This window comes from Humulus lupulus, chromosome X (assembly GCF_963169125.1).
Source record: "Humulus lupulus chromosome X, drHumLupu1.1, whole genome shotgun sequence".
NCBI classification, from domain to species: Eukaryota; Viridiplantae; Streptophyta; class Magnoliopsida; order Rosales; family Cannabaceae; genus Humulus; species Humulus lupulus.
Window position 1 is genome coordinate 71,303,056 of NC_084802.1, and position 15,379 is coordinate 71,318,434.

The following is a 15,379-nucleotide window of genomic DNA, read 5'->3' on the forward strand; positions in this document are numbered from 1 at the left end:
TGGTAGGCACACCTTTTGCTACTGTCCCTCAAATTCTTCCACCCCTTTATCATGGGGCTTAGTTCCCGGTAATGGATTACATTGCCCGTTGCTAGGTAGATGTTTTCCTGGGTGTTAACCAAGTTGATATACTCCGTGTACTGGGGCTCGTAACCCCTTTTTCCCTTCTTTGAGGGCTTGGATCGATTCAGACTTTTACCCGATCTCTTTCCCTAGGAGGGGTTTATGCTTACCTTAGTTGCTTCAGCCTGAGGTGGTTGGGCACTGCCGGGAGCAGCACTATACTCGGTGGGTGCCACTCCGTACTCGGAGAATGGGGCTGATGGAGTTGGAGCATATCCCGTCGATGTGGGCTCATATACTGTCAGGGTCATGAATGGCAACCCAAGGGTTCCGACGGATTTGGATGCCGTTGGGGGTGTCAGATAGATATTTGCCGGATACTACTCTCTGTATCCAGGAAAGGTTTGTGTTGTCGATTGGGTTGCTAGCTGCCACCAAAAGGCTTGGATTTAAGCCTCTTCCTAGTTGATGAAACCTTGTGCCCTCCTGGTGAATTCTTCAAGGGTGGCCACCTTGCTGCATTGCATGTCGTCCCAGAGAGGGGACCCTGCTCTGATTCCGGACTGGAGAGCTACCAGGTGTTGTCCATCATTCACCTTAGTTTTTGAGACCTCCTCCATGAAGCGTTGGATGTAAGCCCCAATGGTCTCTGTGGGATGCTGTTTGATGTTGACCAGTGCGCTGACTTCCATGTCCAGCCTTATGGCAGCCACGAACTGTTTACGGAAAGTTGATTGCAATCCGGACCAAGACTGGATCGATCTCATCTTAGGTTTTTTCCACCACTCTTCTGCGGGTCCAACTAGAGTGATTGAGAAACATAGATACTTTCTGTTGTCACAAACGTGAGCTAGTCATCAGGCGATTGTAGCGGGACAAGTCATCTCTGGGGTACGTGTTCCCGATATAGGCGGGTATGTTCGACATCTTGCACCCCTTTGGTAGCACAACGTCCAGTATGTGCTTGGCGCATGGCTCCTTTTCCTCTTCTTCAAAAATGGAACCTCCGCCTTCTTGTTTCCGGACCAGACGGTCCAGGACCTTTTTTAGAGCGGCCAGCTGTTCCATGAACTGCCTAGCCATTCCATTATCCAGAGGGACTCTTTCGTTTCTCTTGTCATTGAGGTTATTCCTCAACTCGCCTCCTCGAGGGCGGATCTTTTCTTTTCAGGCCTGCTCCTTCCGAGCGTTGAGGCCATCTCGCAAATCCACTCGAGATGTGTCATCTCCCAAACTGACTGCTTCCCGGTCTTTTCCTCATCTGCATCCTCCGTGTTCCCTTTTCACGGATGCATTGGGATAAACGCATCTTCCCTACTCGTCCTGTCTGGGGACATTCTGGGGCCTTGTACCCTGCGAGCGCTTCCCTTGCGGATTGTTCGGATGATTCCATCCTGGCATAGGATTCATCTGTTCTTTCCTAGGGAATTTCCCTAGGTCAGCCTAGTTTTTTGAGGGGGAGGAGCTTTCTTTTGGGGGTTTGATTTTCAATGGGATCGACCATCATGGCTTTCCCTTTGTCTTGAGCAGGATTTGATGGACCAGCTTTGGGATGTGGGGATTTTCCCAGAGGAGGAATAAGATTAGCATTGTTAGGCACGCCAGTCTTCATAGGTGGGATAGGTAGTTGTGTTCTTGTGGGGAGGGGGGGGGGGGGGGGACAACGGCTGAAGGATTGGCTTCTAATCCTTGGGCAACAATGAAAGTCTGAAGAGCCAGGAAGGACTCTTCCATCTGGATGGTGGCCTCTTGTTGTGCAGCCATCTTGGCTTCTTGATCCAGGACCTGTTGTTTTAAACGAATCACCTCTGGATCATCCTATTCAGGATCCGCATCCTTCTCGTTAGGATCAACGGGGTTCTCGACCTCGTGATCTTCATACTCCCCTTCGTCTTCCTCGTAATAGCCTTCGTCGTAGTCACCCCCTTCCCTGAAGTTCTGGGAGTCGTCGGGCATAGGCCCCTGATAAGGCATATCCTCGGGTTGGTCTTGAGGAAGTGGTTGATTGGGAAATGGTTCTCCATTGTCTAGTTGTTGGTGAGTAGGATCAAACATGGTATGCCTGGTATTCACCATTTTCACAGATGATCAAGGTTGACTTAAGCTTTCTTCAGCTCTCAATGAAAGCACCAAAATGTTTACTGAGTTTTTCAGAAACTATAATATATTATGAAATAAGAGATGGAAAGAAAGGATTAGAGATGAACAATCACAATCTTTACGTGGTTGGGGCGTTAATGAGCCTTAGTCCACGAGTCACTAGTATCAGGATTTAGAGAGTTTTGACAATGGAGTTTTCTACAAATTCAGCAGAGCTTTTGCTTACAAGAGAAAATATGGGACCCCAGCTACAATGCACAACTAGTCCTAATAGGGATGTAATTACAATATTCTCACTAATGGAGCCATAATGCAAAGGATGCAACATAATTAGATGTTATTAATCTGGGCCAGCTTAGGCGTAGTAGAGCCTTACAACTATTGTCAGTTCGTTAGTACGGACTGACCGACGTGGCCTACTAAGGGGGTGCTAGGGACAGGATAGGTCAGAGTAGTGGTAGTACTATTTCCAAGGAACAGTGTACGTTCCGTGCGTACCCCATTTTGCAGGTTAGTTAGGGAGACCAACCTCTGGATTTCTCGGGAACACGTCAGCATCAAGGAAAATGAGGCTTGCCCTTTCCGGACGTACAATGCGGGTTCATTTACAAATACCTGGGATCATTTACCTAAGTCCTGGTTCGTTTACCAGGACCCAGGTTCATTTACCATGGCGGGTACCTTGTTGACGACATCTTCTCTTGGATCCCACCTGATGGGATCCGTCTCCTGGAGTGAGCCATCCACCATCACCATTGGCATCCCGAAGAATGTAGGTTGAGAGTGATCAGGGAGACAATATGGGCTTGCACCTTGGGTCTGCCCCCTTACTATGCTTATGCTACTTTCCCATCATTAGGCTTAGTATGGTCTGGGTCGTCAGGGTTTCCTGATTAATTGGTCACAACCTCGGATTGGTGAGCTCAGAAACTACGTAGTCTCGGAGGTGCTCCGAGGTTGTAAGTTAGGCTCACAACTCATAGTAGAAATGGTTCAACACTTGTATAAGCTTCTTGATTTATTTCCTGCCCTCAGACAAGACGGTTTGATCTCGAGAGGTGTAAGCTCGAAGAGGATAGTTTCGTCAATAATTACTTGTTGGGAGCATAGGCGAACGATCTTGAAGGCACATGAATCTAGCATCCAAGCATGTCAGCTGGGTGTGAATGTATTTATTGTTGTAAAATCCCTATGTTTAAGGGATCTGATATAATTTGTTATTAAATCCCAAATATCATGGAATATTACTGCGTACGTAGTAACTAATGCATTTAATGGCATTATTTTATTTGATTTGTAGAATAACTTCTCGAAATCTGTGGGAAGAGGTTTGGTAAACCACTCTATAAATAGAGCGGGATAATTCATTTGTAGGGGACCAAGAGATTGATATTGGGAAGACTCTGCATAATTGCTTCCAGGAAGTTATCAGAGAATTCCAAGAAGTTAATAACACAGACTCGTGGACTAGACAGATTTTAACTGCTGAACCACGTAAAAAATTGTGTTTGATCATTTGTTTCCTCTGGTATATTTTGTTTAATTGCTCTTCTTCTCTAAGTTGACGAAAAATGGCGTCAACAGTTTGGTGCTTTCATTGAGAGCTATTAAACAAGACATGAGCCTGTTTAGTCAGAAAGCCTCTCAAATCATCACTGGACGTTGCAAGTAACCCCAATACAGGTGAGCAACCAATGCCCAATATACCTGAGGAGGAGATTCCTCATTTTGAGGATCACCCACGACGGCCTGGAAAGTAGCCCATGGTGGATCCAGATCCTGAAGAAAGGAGTGATTCATCCAACTCTTGAGGGCCGCTTGCCCCCAGGCCTGATGAGGATATGTATTACAATCCTGAAAGGTATGTTCCAATTGTGGAGCTTGAACATCGCCAACTATGCAAATAGTTGGCAGAAACAACAAAACATAATGAAGAGTTATCTAGATAGGCTGTTGGCGCCCAGGCACCTCCTTGGAGGCCTAAGGGACGTCCTCGTGGGAGCACGACTACCAGAAGAGCGGAGCAGGTGTCGCTACTAGCATCCCAGCCAGTTTAGCCAAGGCCCCGAAGGAGTAACCGGGCTGAGGGTACTACCAACCCGACTGCAGAAGCACAAACAGGAACGAGAAATAACCGAGCCCCCTAAGTTGCTCGGAACCCAAACCTGATGCTACACTAAACAACCTGCAGCCTGACCGGGCAAATTCAGGACCATCTAGGCCCGACAATGGGAGACAGCCACCATCTCCCATAAGACACCCACCATCGCCAATTGGGCACCCCTTGCCAGTCCAGGAAGTTCCACGACCTGCACATCGAGATGGAAATCGACGGGCTAGGAACGAACAAGGGAATGAAAGAGAAGCTACTTGAGATCGCAGGGCTCCTCAGCCTACGGGAAGCCAAATGTCACGATCACAGATTGTTGGGACATGGAGGCCAGCAGGGGACCCACCTCGTAATAACCGAGCTGCGAGCTATGTAAGTGAAAGCTCGAATTACCCTAGGTCTGTGAGCATTTACAACACGGAACCAAGGCATGCGGGGAATCGAGGGAATCACCCTAATTTGCGGGAACATTTAAACCACAATCGGGGTCTAGAAAATCCCTTGAACCCAGATTTGCGAGACCATCTGAATGGCCGCAAACAGCCAGTGTATAATCCTGTACCTAGACAAGGTGCTGGTGTTTTTATTAATGATAGCCAACCCCGTCAGGTCCAGACTAGACCTCCCGTGGATTTAGTCCAAGAAAGGATCGAACAACTGGAGAGAGCATTCAAGCTCTTACAGAACGAGCGTAGTAAGGACAAGGATGAAGAGTTTTATGAAGAGCTTGAGCCTTTTGCCCCACATATCTCCAACATTCCATTTCCTTAGGGATTCAGATACCTCATGTCCCGCCATTTGACAGAAACTCAGATCCCTATATCCATCTGAGCATGTTCAACACCATTATACGAGCCAACAATGTTGGTTACGAGCTCAGGTGTATGTTGTTTCCAGCCACACTTACAGGACCAGCAAAAAGCTGGTTTGAGAAGTTCAAAAGGCATTCGATCGCATCATGGGATCAATTGTCTAGGGACTTTAAAAAACAATTTAAGGCTATGGTTGGCATCAAACCCGAGGCCTCAGCCTTAACCAACGTCCGACAACAACAAAATGAGTCGCTAAAAAGTTACCTCACGAGGTTTAACTTAGAAGTGGCCCGAGCTCGAGATGTCGACGATAGTGGTTAGCTGATGGCGGTTAGAGCGGGTGTAATGCCAGGAAGTCCCCTCTGGGAAGACTTACAAAGGAAACCTGTCAGGCCTTTAACCGAGTTCAACCGAAGGGCTCAGAGGTTTGTCAATGTAGAAGAGGCAAGGTTAGTGCTGAACATGACCTCTCAGCCCGTTACTACAACGAAAAACGTGAACTCTGCCCTGACCTCGGCAGACCCCTCAACTTCAAAACCCCCTAGGGATAACCCTTCTAAAAGGAAGAAAAACGAAGGAAATAACCTCGAGATAGATGGAGGGAAGAAAAAGAAAGGGGACAGATACTTCTCCGTATAAAAAGTTTATACCAAGCTCAACGAGTCTCGGGAGAATATCTACCTGGTTAATGAAAACCATGTCCCATTTTGACGACCTGAACCTATGAGGAACCAAAAAGCAAAGAGAGATTCAAATAAATACTGTAGATCTCACTGAGATATCAGACATACAATCGATGAGTGCCGATAGTTGAAAGACGAGATCGAAGGATTGATCTCAAAGAGTTATTTCAGACAGTACGTCAGAAACCAAAACCCCAATCAAGCTTCCACAAGCCAAAGGGCAGTGGCTGCACCACCTGCCTAAAACAGTAACTCCTGAGCTCAGGAGGATGAGAGACCCCCTCCGATTGATGGAGAAGATGTAATAATCGTCTCGGGGGGACCTCATATCGCAGGATCGGGCATGAATGCCCAAAAGAGATATGTAAACGGGCTAAAAATAGGCGATGGTTCTCCCTACGAACCTGAACCACGAGCTCTGAAACAACAAAGGGTTGAGACTCAACCCATAACCTTTACTGAAGAGGACGCATCGCACGTCTAATTTCCCCATAACTACCCTCTAGTCATAACCCTTCAGCTCGTGAACAAGAGGGTACGCCGAGTCCTGATTGATAATAGAAGCTCGGTGAATATCCTTTACAAAGCCACTCTAGAAAAGATGGGACTTGCGCTTCGCGACCTAAAAGCATGTGCAACCACATTGTACGGTTTTTCAGGAGAACAGATTGCTTGTATGGGATCCATTGAACTCCCTGTGACCTTGGGAGACTATCCAGTCTCTATAACCAAGACGATGGATTTTTTCGTAGTGGATCTCCCATCGGCCTACAATGTACTACTCAGGAGACCCGCCCTAGTTAGGCACTTGGCCATCAACTTCCCGACTTCTAGTGGCATCGGGACGCTGAAAGGGGACCAGCTTGCGGGGAAGGAATGCTATAGCATCTTCGTTAGGGAAAAGAAGCAAACAAGTGCGCAGGAACTTGTAATAATTCAGAACAAGGATGGGACGATCTTCAAGATAGATGAAGAAATCAACCCCATAATAGAATAAGGGACTGACCTCGAGCCTCTAGAAGAGCATGAGAAGGTCAAGCTCGAAGACCCCACAAAGATGATAAAGGTGGGTAAGAATCTTCCTGAAGAAGCGAAATAACAATTAATTCGCTTCTTAAAAGAAAACCAGGATGTATTCACCTAGTCGTATTCGGACATGGTGGGAATCAGTGCAAATGTCATGAGTCATGCACTTAACATCGACAAAAGCTTCTCCCCAAAGCAGCAAAAGCGAAGACTCCTGGACGACGATAGAAAAAAGGCCCTCAAGGAAGAAGTCGACATGTTAAAGGAAAATCGATTCATACGAGATGCCTTCTATCCAGATTGGATTGCCAATCCAGTATTGGTTCCAAAGCCCAATGACATGTGGCAAACCTGCATCGACTATTTCGACCTTAACAAGGCATGCCTTAAAGATTGCTTTCCCTTACCTCGGATTGATCAGCTCGTAGATGCCACAACAGGTCATGGCCTCATGTTGTTCATGGATTCCTATTATGGATATAATCAGATCGCCATGCATGCACTGGACCAAGAGCATACGAGCTTTGTAACTGATAAAGGGCTATACTGCTACAATGTCATGCCTTTCGGGCTCAAAAATGCTGGAGCAACGTACCATAGGCTGGTGAACAGAATGTTCTCTAAGTAGATAGGTAATAACATGTAAGTTTATGTTGATGACATGCTAGTCAAGTCCAAACATAAAGATGATCATGTGGATGATCTCGCAGAATGCTTCACCATATTACGGAAATATAACATGAAACTCAACCCACAAAAATGCTCTTTCGGAGTATCTTCGGGAAAGTTTCTAGGGTTTCATAGTGAATGCGCGATGGATAAAGGTTAATCCTGACAAGATCAAGGCATTGATTGATATGCCCTCACCTTGAAAGCATAAGGATGTCCAAAGTTTAATTGGACGAATGGCATAGGTTTGTTTCAAAATCTACAGACCGTTGTCTTCCTTTCTTCAATCTTTTGAGAGGGGGCAAAAAGTTCGAGTGGTCAGAGGAATGTGAGCTTGCATTCCAGGATTTAAAGAAATATCTCGCCGAACCTCCGATCTTGTCGAAGCCTATCACAGGAGAGGTCTTATACTTGTACCTTGCTACCACCGAGCACGCCATTAGTGTTGTGCTCATCCGAGAAGAAAAAATGGTACAAAAACCAGTGTACTATGTCAACAAAAAGTTACTGGGGGCAGAATCGAGATACCTTTTAATGGAAAAACTGGCTCTCAGCCTGATCCACTCATCTCGAAAGCTCCGACCTTATTTCCAAGCACATCCTATTCATGTGTTAACTGACCAACCACTGCGACAAGTTTTATCTAAACCAGAAGCCTCTTGAAGATTATTAAAGTGGGCAGTCAAACTCGGATCACATATCACCCGAGAACGACCATAAAGGGACAAGCCCTGGCGGATTTCATCATAAAATGTACTGGAGTGTCTAATGAAGAAGTTATAACCCCAACCCGTGAGCTGTGGAAACTTTATGTCGACGGATCCTCCAACGAAAATGGATCAGGGGCAAGTATCATACTGATCACTCCAGCGGGAAGTCGATTTCATTCCGCTTTAAGGTTCAACTTCGAAGCATCAAATAACGAAGCTGAATACGAAGCATTATTGGCAGAGCTTCAAATAACCAAGGAACTCAGAGCAAAGGCTATGCACTGCTATAGTAATTCACAGTTAGTGGTCAACCAAATTTTAGGGGAATATCAAGCTGGTGGCGTAAAGATGGCAGCGTATTTAGAGAAAGCCAAGGCTACGCTCGGACAATTCAAGTTCTACGCTATAGAGCAAGTTCCCCGAGAATAAAATTCAAATGCTGACGCCTTGGCTAGGCTCGCTACAACCAGCGAGGTTGACACACTGAACATGGTCCCAATAGAGTTTCTATCGACCTCGAGTATCAGCGAGCCTGATGAAGAAAACGTATGAATGATTGACTTCCAACCTACCTGGATGACCCCAATAGTTGATTACCTTGAAACCGACATTCTCCCAGTAGAACGGAACGAGGTTCAGAAATTGATGTATCAGATCCCGAGATACACTGTTGTGGAAGGAAGGTTGTACCGAAGAGGATATTCTATGCGACTACTCCGATGTGTAACTCCACCCGAGACAAAGAAAATTTTGGAAGAAATTCATGAAGGATTTTGTGGAGATCACACTGGGGGGCATAGTCTGTCTAAAAAGGTGATAAGACAAGGAAATTTCTGGCCCACTGTCAAGGCAGACGCGTTCGAGTATGTCAAGAGATGTGATAAGTGCCAGCGTTTTGCTTCGATTCCACGAGCTCCACCAACTGAGCTAACCATGTTGACCTCCCCATGGCCATTTGCAGTGTGGGGAATCGATTTTATAGGTTCACTACAAATAGGTAAAGGTGGAGTAAAATATGCTATGGTTGCGGTCGATTATTTCGCAAAATGGACCGAGGCCGAATCCATGGCAACAATTACCTCTGAAAAAGTTTTAGACTTTGTGGTAAAAAACATCATCTGCCGATACGGAATGCCCAGAAAGATAGTGTTGGACAATGGTACCCAGTTCGACAGTGATTTATTTACCCATTTCTGTGAAAAGAATGGGATAATAAAAAGCTTCTCCTCCGTTGCCCATCCCCAATCAAACAGCCAGGTCGAAGCAGTCAACAAAACCCTTAAAAGTTCCCTGAAGAAAAGGTTGGAGGAGGCTAAAGGAAGATGGCCCGAGGAGTTATGCCAAGTTTTGTGGGCTTATTGAACCACAACTCGAACTTCAACAGACCATACTCCCTTCTCCCTAGCATATGGATGCGAGGCCATGTTGCCAATTGAATTCGAAATACCCCAAATTCGGACCCATGCCTACGATCAGGTGTTAAACCAATCCCAACTCGAAGAAAGTCTAGACCTTATTGAAGAAAGACGAGATGAAGCTCTGCTAAAAAATGTTGCATACCAGCAACGAGGTACCCAATACTTCAATAAAAAGATTAAAAATAGATAATTCAGATTGGGAGACTTGGTATTAAGACGTGTGTTCCTGACTATGAGGGACTCGTCTGCTGGAGTACTCAGACCTAATTAGGAGGAACCTTACCAGATCGAGTCTATTATTCGACCTAGGGTATATAAATTGGCAAGATTCAACGGAGAATTTGTACCGCAAGCTTGGAATAGCGAACATCTACGACTTTATTATTAGTAGTCTAGGAACATATACAGGATCTTTATTTATTTTCATGTATATCTAATATTAAACAAATTAATATGAGATAGCCTAAAACATGTTTCTAAAATTGAATTCAAAGAGAAACAAAAATAGAATACTTACACAAAATAAATTTGTAACATGTTTTACACAAAATAAAAGCATATATACAAATTAATAGCATAGAAAACACAACAAAATAACCTAAAAATTGCTAAAATTCACATAAAATCAATATCTTCATAAAAACATGAAAAACCATCCAATTATTCAAACATATCAAATAATCCAATTTTAAACATGTTCATGCATGAAAATAAAGATTACCAAAGGCTCTGAGGCCAGTTGTTGGATAAACTTATACATGATCTTTATTTATTTTCATGTATATCTAATATTAAACAAATTAATACGAGATAGCCTAAAACATGTTTCTAAAATTGAATTCAAAGAGAAACAAAAATAGAATACTTACAGTATACGCAGCGGAATTAAAGAGTCCTTCCTTCAGTTTCTCTAACTCTTGTATCCTTTCTGTCGCAGAGTATTGTCAAGAAACTGAACCGATCTTCTATTTTCTTCACGATCTTCCAATGTATCCTTAGAACCACCTAGACTAGTGTGGGCAATTCTCAACACATGAGATAGATATAGAAAGAAGAAGAGAAAATAACAAAGTGGCTTAGAAAAGGACTTGTGTTTAGAGAGAATATAAAACTATCAGAAAATCTGACTTGTGACTTATCTGCCGTCTCTAAAATCTTCTCTCTAAGCACTCCTTTTATAGACTCAATTAGGCCATTTAATTTAATTAAAAAATCAATAAAATAACAGCCATTTTGAAGCCCTAGGTCAAAATTATCATGGGCTATAGGCCCGTGAAATTTCCCATTTGATTATAAGCCCATTGGACTTAAAATCAAGGCCTGTATTATTTTCTATTGATTTAATTAATTAAATAATTATTCAAATCCTTTATCAAATTAATTATTTATAATTTGAACCTTGATTTAAATTTATTTATTAATTTAGATACCAATTTATCTTAATTAATAAATCTGCCATAATTTCTCTTTTCTTCTCAAAATTACACAACTCTGTGAAACTATCCAAAATTGACCTGGTCAACTTTGATAATTCTAATTGATAATTAAATCAATTAATTGAGACTATCTAGATGATTTTATCCAAGGTACAACGGGGACCATGGGCCTATGAAATCAAGCTCCAATAAGTTATCATAAATCTAACAAATAAATTTACTAACTTATTAATTCCTCGTGACTCCACTATAGACTTGGAATTGCACTCTTGAATTCATAGAACGCTCTATAACAAATATAGATACGCTATTAATTATCCATTGTTACAACCATAATTGTCACTCAATCCTCTATAGACGGTCTACAATGAGATAGGACTAAAATACCGTTTTACCCCTCATTGTATTTTATCCTTAAAACACTTAGTTCCTTGTAAATGATATTTCAGTAAACTAATTTAATTACTGAAATGAGATCTCTATCATTTAACACCTTGAACCAAACTAAAAGGAAACCATCGTTTCACTTCTTCATCAGAAGCTATAGATGTTCATATCTATGAATAACACTCCCACTCAATTATACTACCGAGTTCCCAAGATGTAAGTATGGGCTAGTCCGTAGGGTAAGCTGGTAACGAACAAGTCAAAGAACTCAAATAATACAATCAGTTAGAATACTAACCACTCAGAATTGAGATTGAATTGACCTATGGTCAACTATATGATATGACTAGAATAGATAATAACGGTATGCTTACTTATCTTATCAACTGTCAATATCGGTCCTGTCCGATGTAACAAATACATCCGATCTTATCTACTTTGCTAATGTTCTGGAAAGAACATAACACTGTAATGTGTAAGTAGATCATATCGTAGATTGGCAAGTTAGTGTAAATCCGGTGTACTGACTAATCTTAGGACTAACTTATTTTTGAACATATAATCATATTTATATTCCACTGTGATTACGTCACTATAAATAAGATTAGCTATATGCTCGGGATTTAATAGAAGTTTATATTAAACAAATAATCATGAAAATAAAACATGTGAGCAAAGTGATTGACCAAGTCAAAAAATGATTTCTATTCTTTTATTGATAATAAAATGAGATTACAAAGAATTTGTGTTTTAATTAGGGCATAAAACCCCAACACATCAGTGGTATACAATAATACCATAAGTTTGAAAAAATAAATAACACAGAACAAAAATGTCTGGATATAACCAGATGCGTGAGCTAAGATGATCCGGACATAACCAGATCATCAAAATTATAAGTCTGGATCTGACCAGCACAAGCTAATATAACCTGAACAACCATATTACCAAAGTTACAAGTGTGTGGATTACAAACCAAAGACGAGCTAAATAATGTTGACGCCATTTTTCGTCAACTTAAATCGTAGAGCAATTAAACAATATAAACTACGGTGCGAAAAAATAGTAAAGAGGAACAAGAAGGTTTTTATGCGGTTCAGCAGTTAAATCTGCCTAGTCCACGAGTCTGTATTATTAAGACTTAGAGTTTTCTGGAAATTCTTCAAGGATGAATTACCCAGAGTTTTCTCTCAAGATCTCAGATTATCCATCCCTTACAAATGGTCATTCCTTCTCTATTTATAGGGAAGGTTATAGAGTCCGTTCCCACATATTTCAGGAAGATATTCTGTATATCAATTTAAAATAATGACATTAAATGTTATATCTTCTATATACAAGGAAACGTCCCCTGAAGACTCAGGAATGAATAACAAACTAAATAATATCCCCTCAATGTTGGGATTTTACAACAATAAATATGTTCACACATACACAGCAGGCTATCTTAGGTGATTCATTGAATCTTCGAGGTCAGCGACCAACATCGTGACTATCAAGACTGATGGACTTATTACAAACTTGCCATCTTACTCTCGGAGCAGATAAATACTATCGAGGCTATCACACTCGAGCTTGCACTTCTTAAGCTCGGGCTGCTCAATTCGAAGGCACTTGATAATGGATGTATCCTGATGTCATGCCATTTCGAGCCTAGAAAGAATCCCAAGGTTACGTCTTCGAGATTTCCATTTTACTTCGGAGGTTTTCAACATAATTGTGCAGTGTGTTTCATATATTTCAAGCTCATACATGATGAATCTAGTTTTTCGAGGCCATAATCTCTGGTCTCAAAATCTGGGTGTAACAGTTTGCCCCCTCAAAAGTATTAGTTCGAATCCCATTAGAAGGAAACTTTTGAACTACTCCCATTGGGATCCGTACCTTCAAATACACTCGAGTGTGGACACGCGTCAGTTGGGTATTAGCCAATCAAAGTACTTGAGTGCCTTGAAACTCTGCCCACGTTCGTTCGCCTGCCATCTTTATGGTATTATCATTTCATTTGTCCCTGGCCGTCAGATTTGATACGAAATCTGGCCAATGGCCTAGATTAATTCAACTTTTAACATTCCTTGGGGCCTATAAATATATCCCCACTCGTCTTCCACATTTTTCTTTTACGTTCAATTTCTCAGAGAGAGAAAACCAGAAACTTCTTTGCCCAGTTCTTGCATGTTCTCCAAGTCGAGAAGACAAAGCAACGTTGGCATCTTTGATTCTGTGAGATCGTATTTGCAGCCGGTTATACAATCATCAATTTCTCTATTTCCGCCGATCATATTGTGTAAGTTTTCTGTTCATGGCTTCGTATGTCTGTATATGTGCATTGTTTTCATGCGCGCTTATATTGTTGCACTGTTGGTCCACTCGTTAGTTTAACGCACTAGAATGTTTCTGCTGAAAAATATTAGACTTAAGTTCTAACATCATAGGTTCCAAACCCAGATCATGCTTGAAAGACCCAAATATGGTTCTTTTACTGATTTTTTGAATTTCGGATGACATATCTTGTACAACAAGATATTGGGTACAAAATTAGGGCTTTATAAATTGCACGTTTCCCAAAAATATCATTTTTTGAGTAGCCGCCACCTTTTTTCCCTGATATATCGGGATCTCCAATGACAAGTCCACCTTCCTTTCCTTCGGTGGAATGCATGCCCTGAGAATGGCCTCGTCCTTTGGATCTAGTTTTCCTTGTAGCGTCGATCATTCAAGCTTAGGTCTTCTAGTTTTTTCATTATTTCCTGTTTGCTTGGCCCTCACCCTTTTTATTTCTTGTTAGATGCTACAGAACTTGGGAAAGTGGTGGGGGTCAAAGCTTGCAATTCCTTATTCATCAGTAACTCCGAGCCCGGAGTCTCCTTTCATTTGGAACTAGTGCTTAATCCGGGAGCACGAACTGAGGTGTGAGCAAGAGGACATTCGAGATCACTTTTGACGTCAAATAGACGAGGTCGAAGAAGGAAAAAGGAAAAAACTAAGGGTCACCCTATACCTAGATCCAGACCCCAAGCCTAGACCGAGCCCCCTCGACCCTACGCTCAGGGTGATAGTTGCTTTCAAGCCAGGTGATCTCCATTTCTCACTGATGGGGGAACCTTTTACCTCGCAGCCAACCTCTGTACCTACCCTGAGAAGGGAATTTTTCGAGGCCGAACACTATTGGAGCTCGATCTCATCATTAGGGCAGATCTCTGAATTTCTGGCCCTTCACAACATTGGACTGTCGGGCTCACTGAGGTGTCGAGCTCTGGCCTCCCACGAGCAAAGTTGCCGCGCTCTGGGAGATGAGAATCCTAACAACAAGCTGAGGTATGCAGCTTGGAGCCAGGAGCACATGAAGGTGGGGGCTGTATTGCCTTTGAAGTCCTTTTGTAAAGGCTTCTTGGATTTCGTTGGGTTCGCTCCCTTCCAGCTCAACACCAATTCTTACACGGTTTTGTCCGCCCTGAGGTCGCATTACCATGAGCTGAAGTGGGAAGGACCTTCACCTGAAGAGATCTTATATCTCTTTTGTCTGAAAAGAAATCCCTCCCGAGCTCGGGGAGGAGACGTCTTCTATTACCTCTCGAGCCATCCCAAGGAGAAGAAGATCTTCGAGGATCTTCCCAACCATCCTCCGGACTTCAAGAAGGCCTTCTTCTGGACAGATGGCCTAGCTCCATCCCGATACTATTCGTTCAGGCGAATTCGTAAGTATCTAAAAATTCTTTCTTTTTTGTGCTCGAGTTTTTGTTTAAGCTCGCGCTTAGTTATAATGTGCTTATTCTTCCAGCCAACTTCCGTCGTCCTACTCCCACCAAGGAGATGAAAGAGCACAAGGAGGCTCTGCTCCAACTCCCCTATGGCAGGAGGTCCCTCTCCTATCTCCTGCATGAAGACAAACTCCGAGCCTGCGGTCTCTTGGAGAAGGATCAGTCCACATTTGACTGGTCCAATAAAAAGTATGCCCAGTGGGA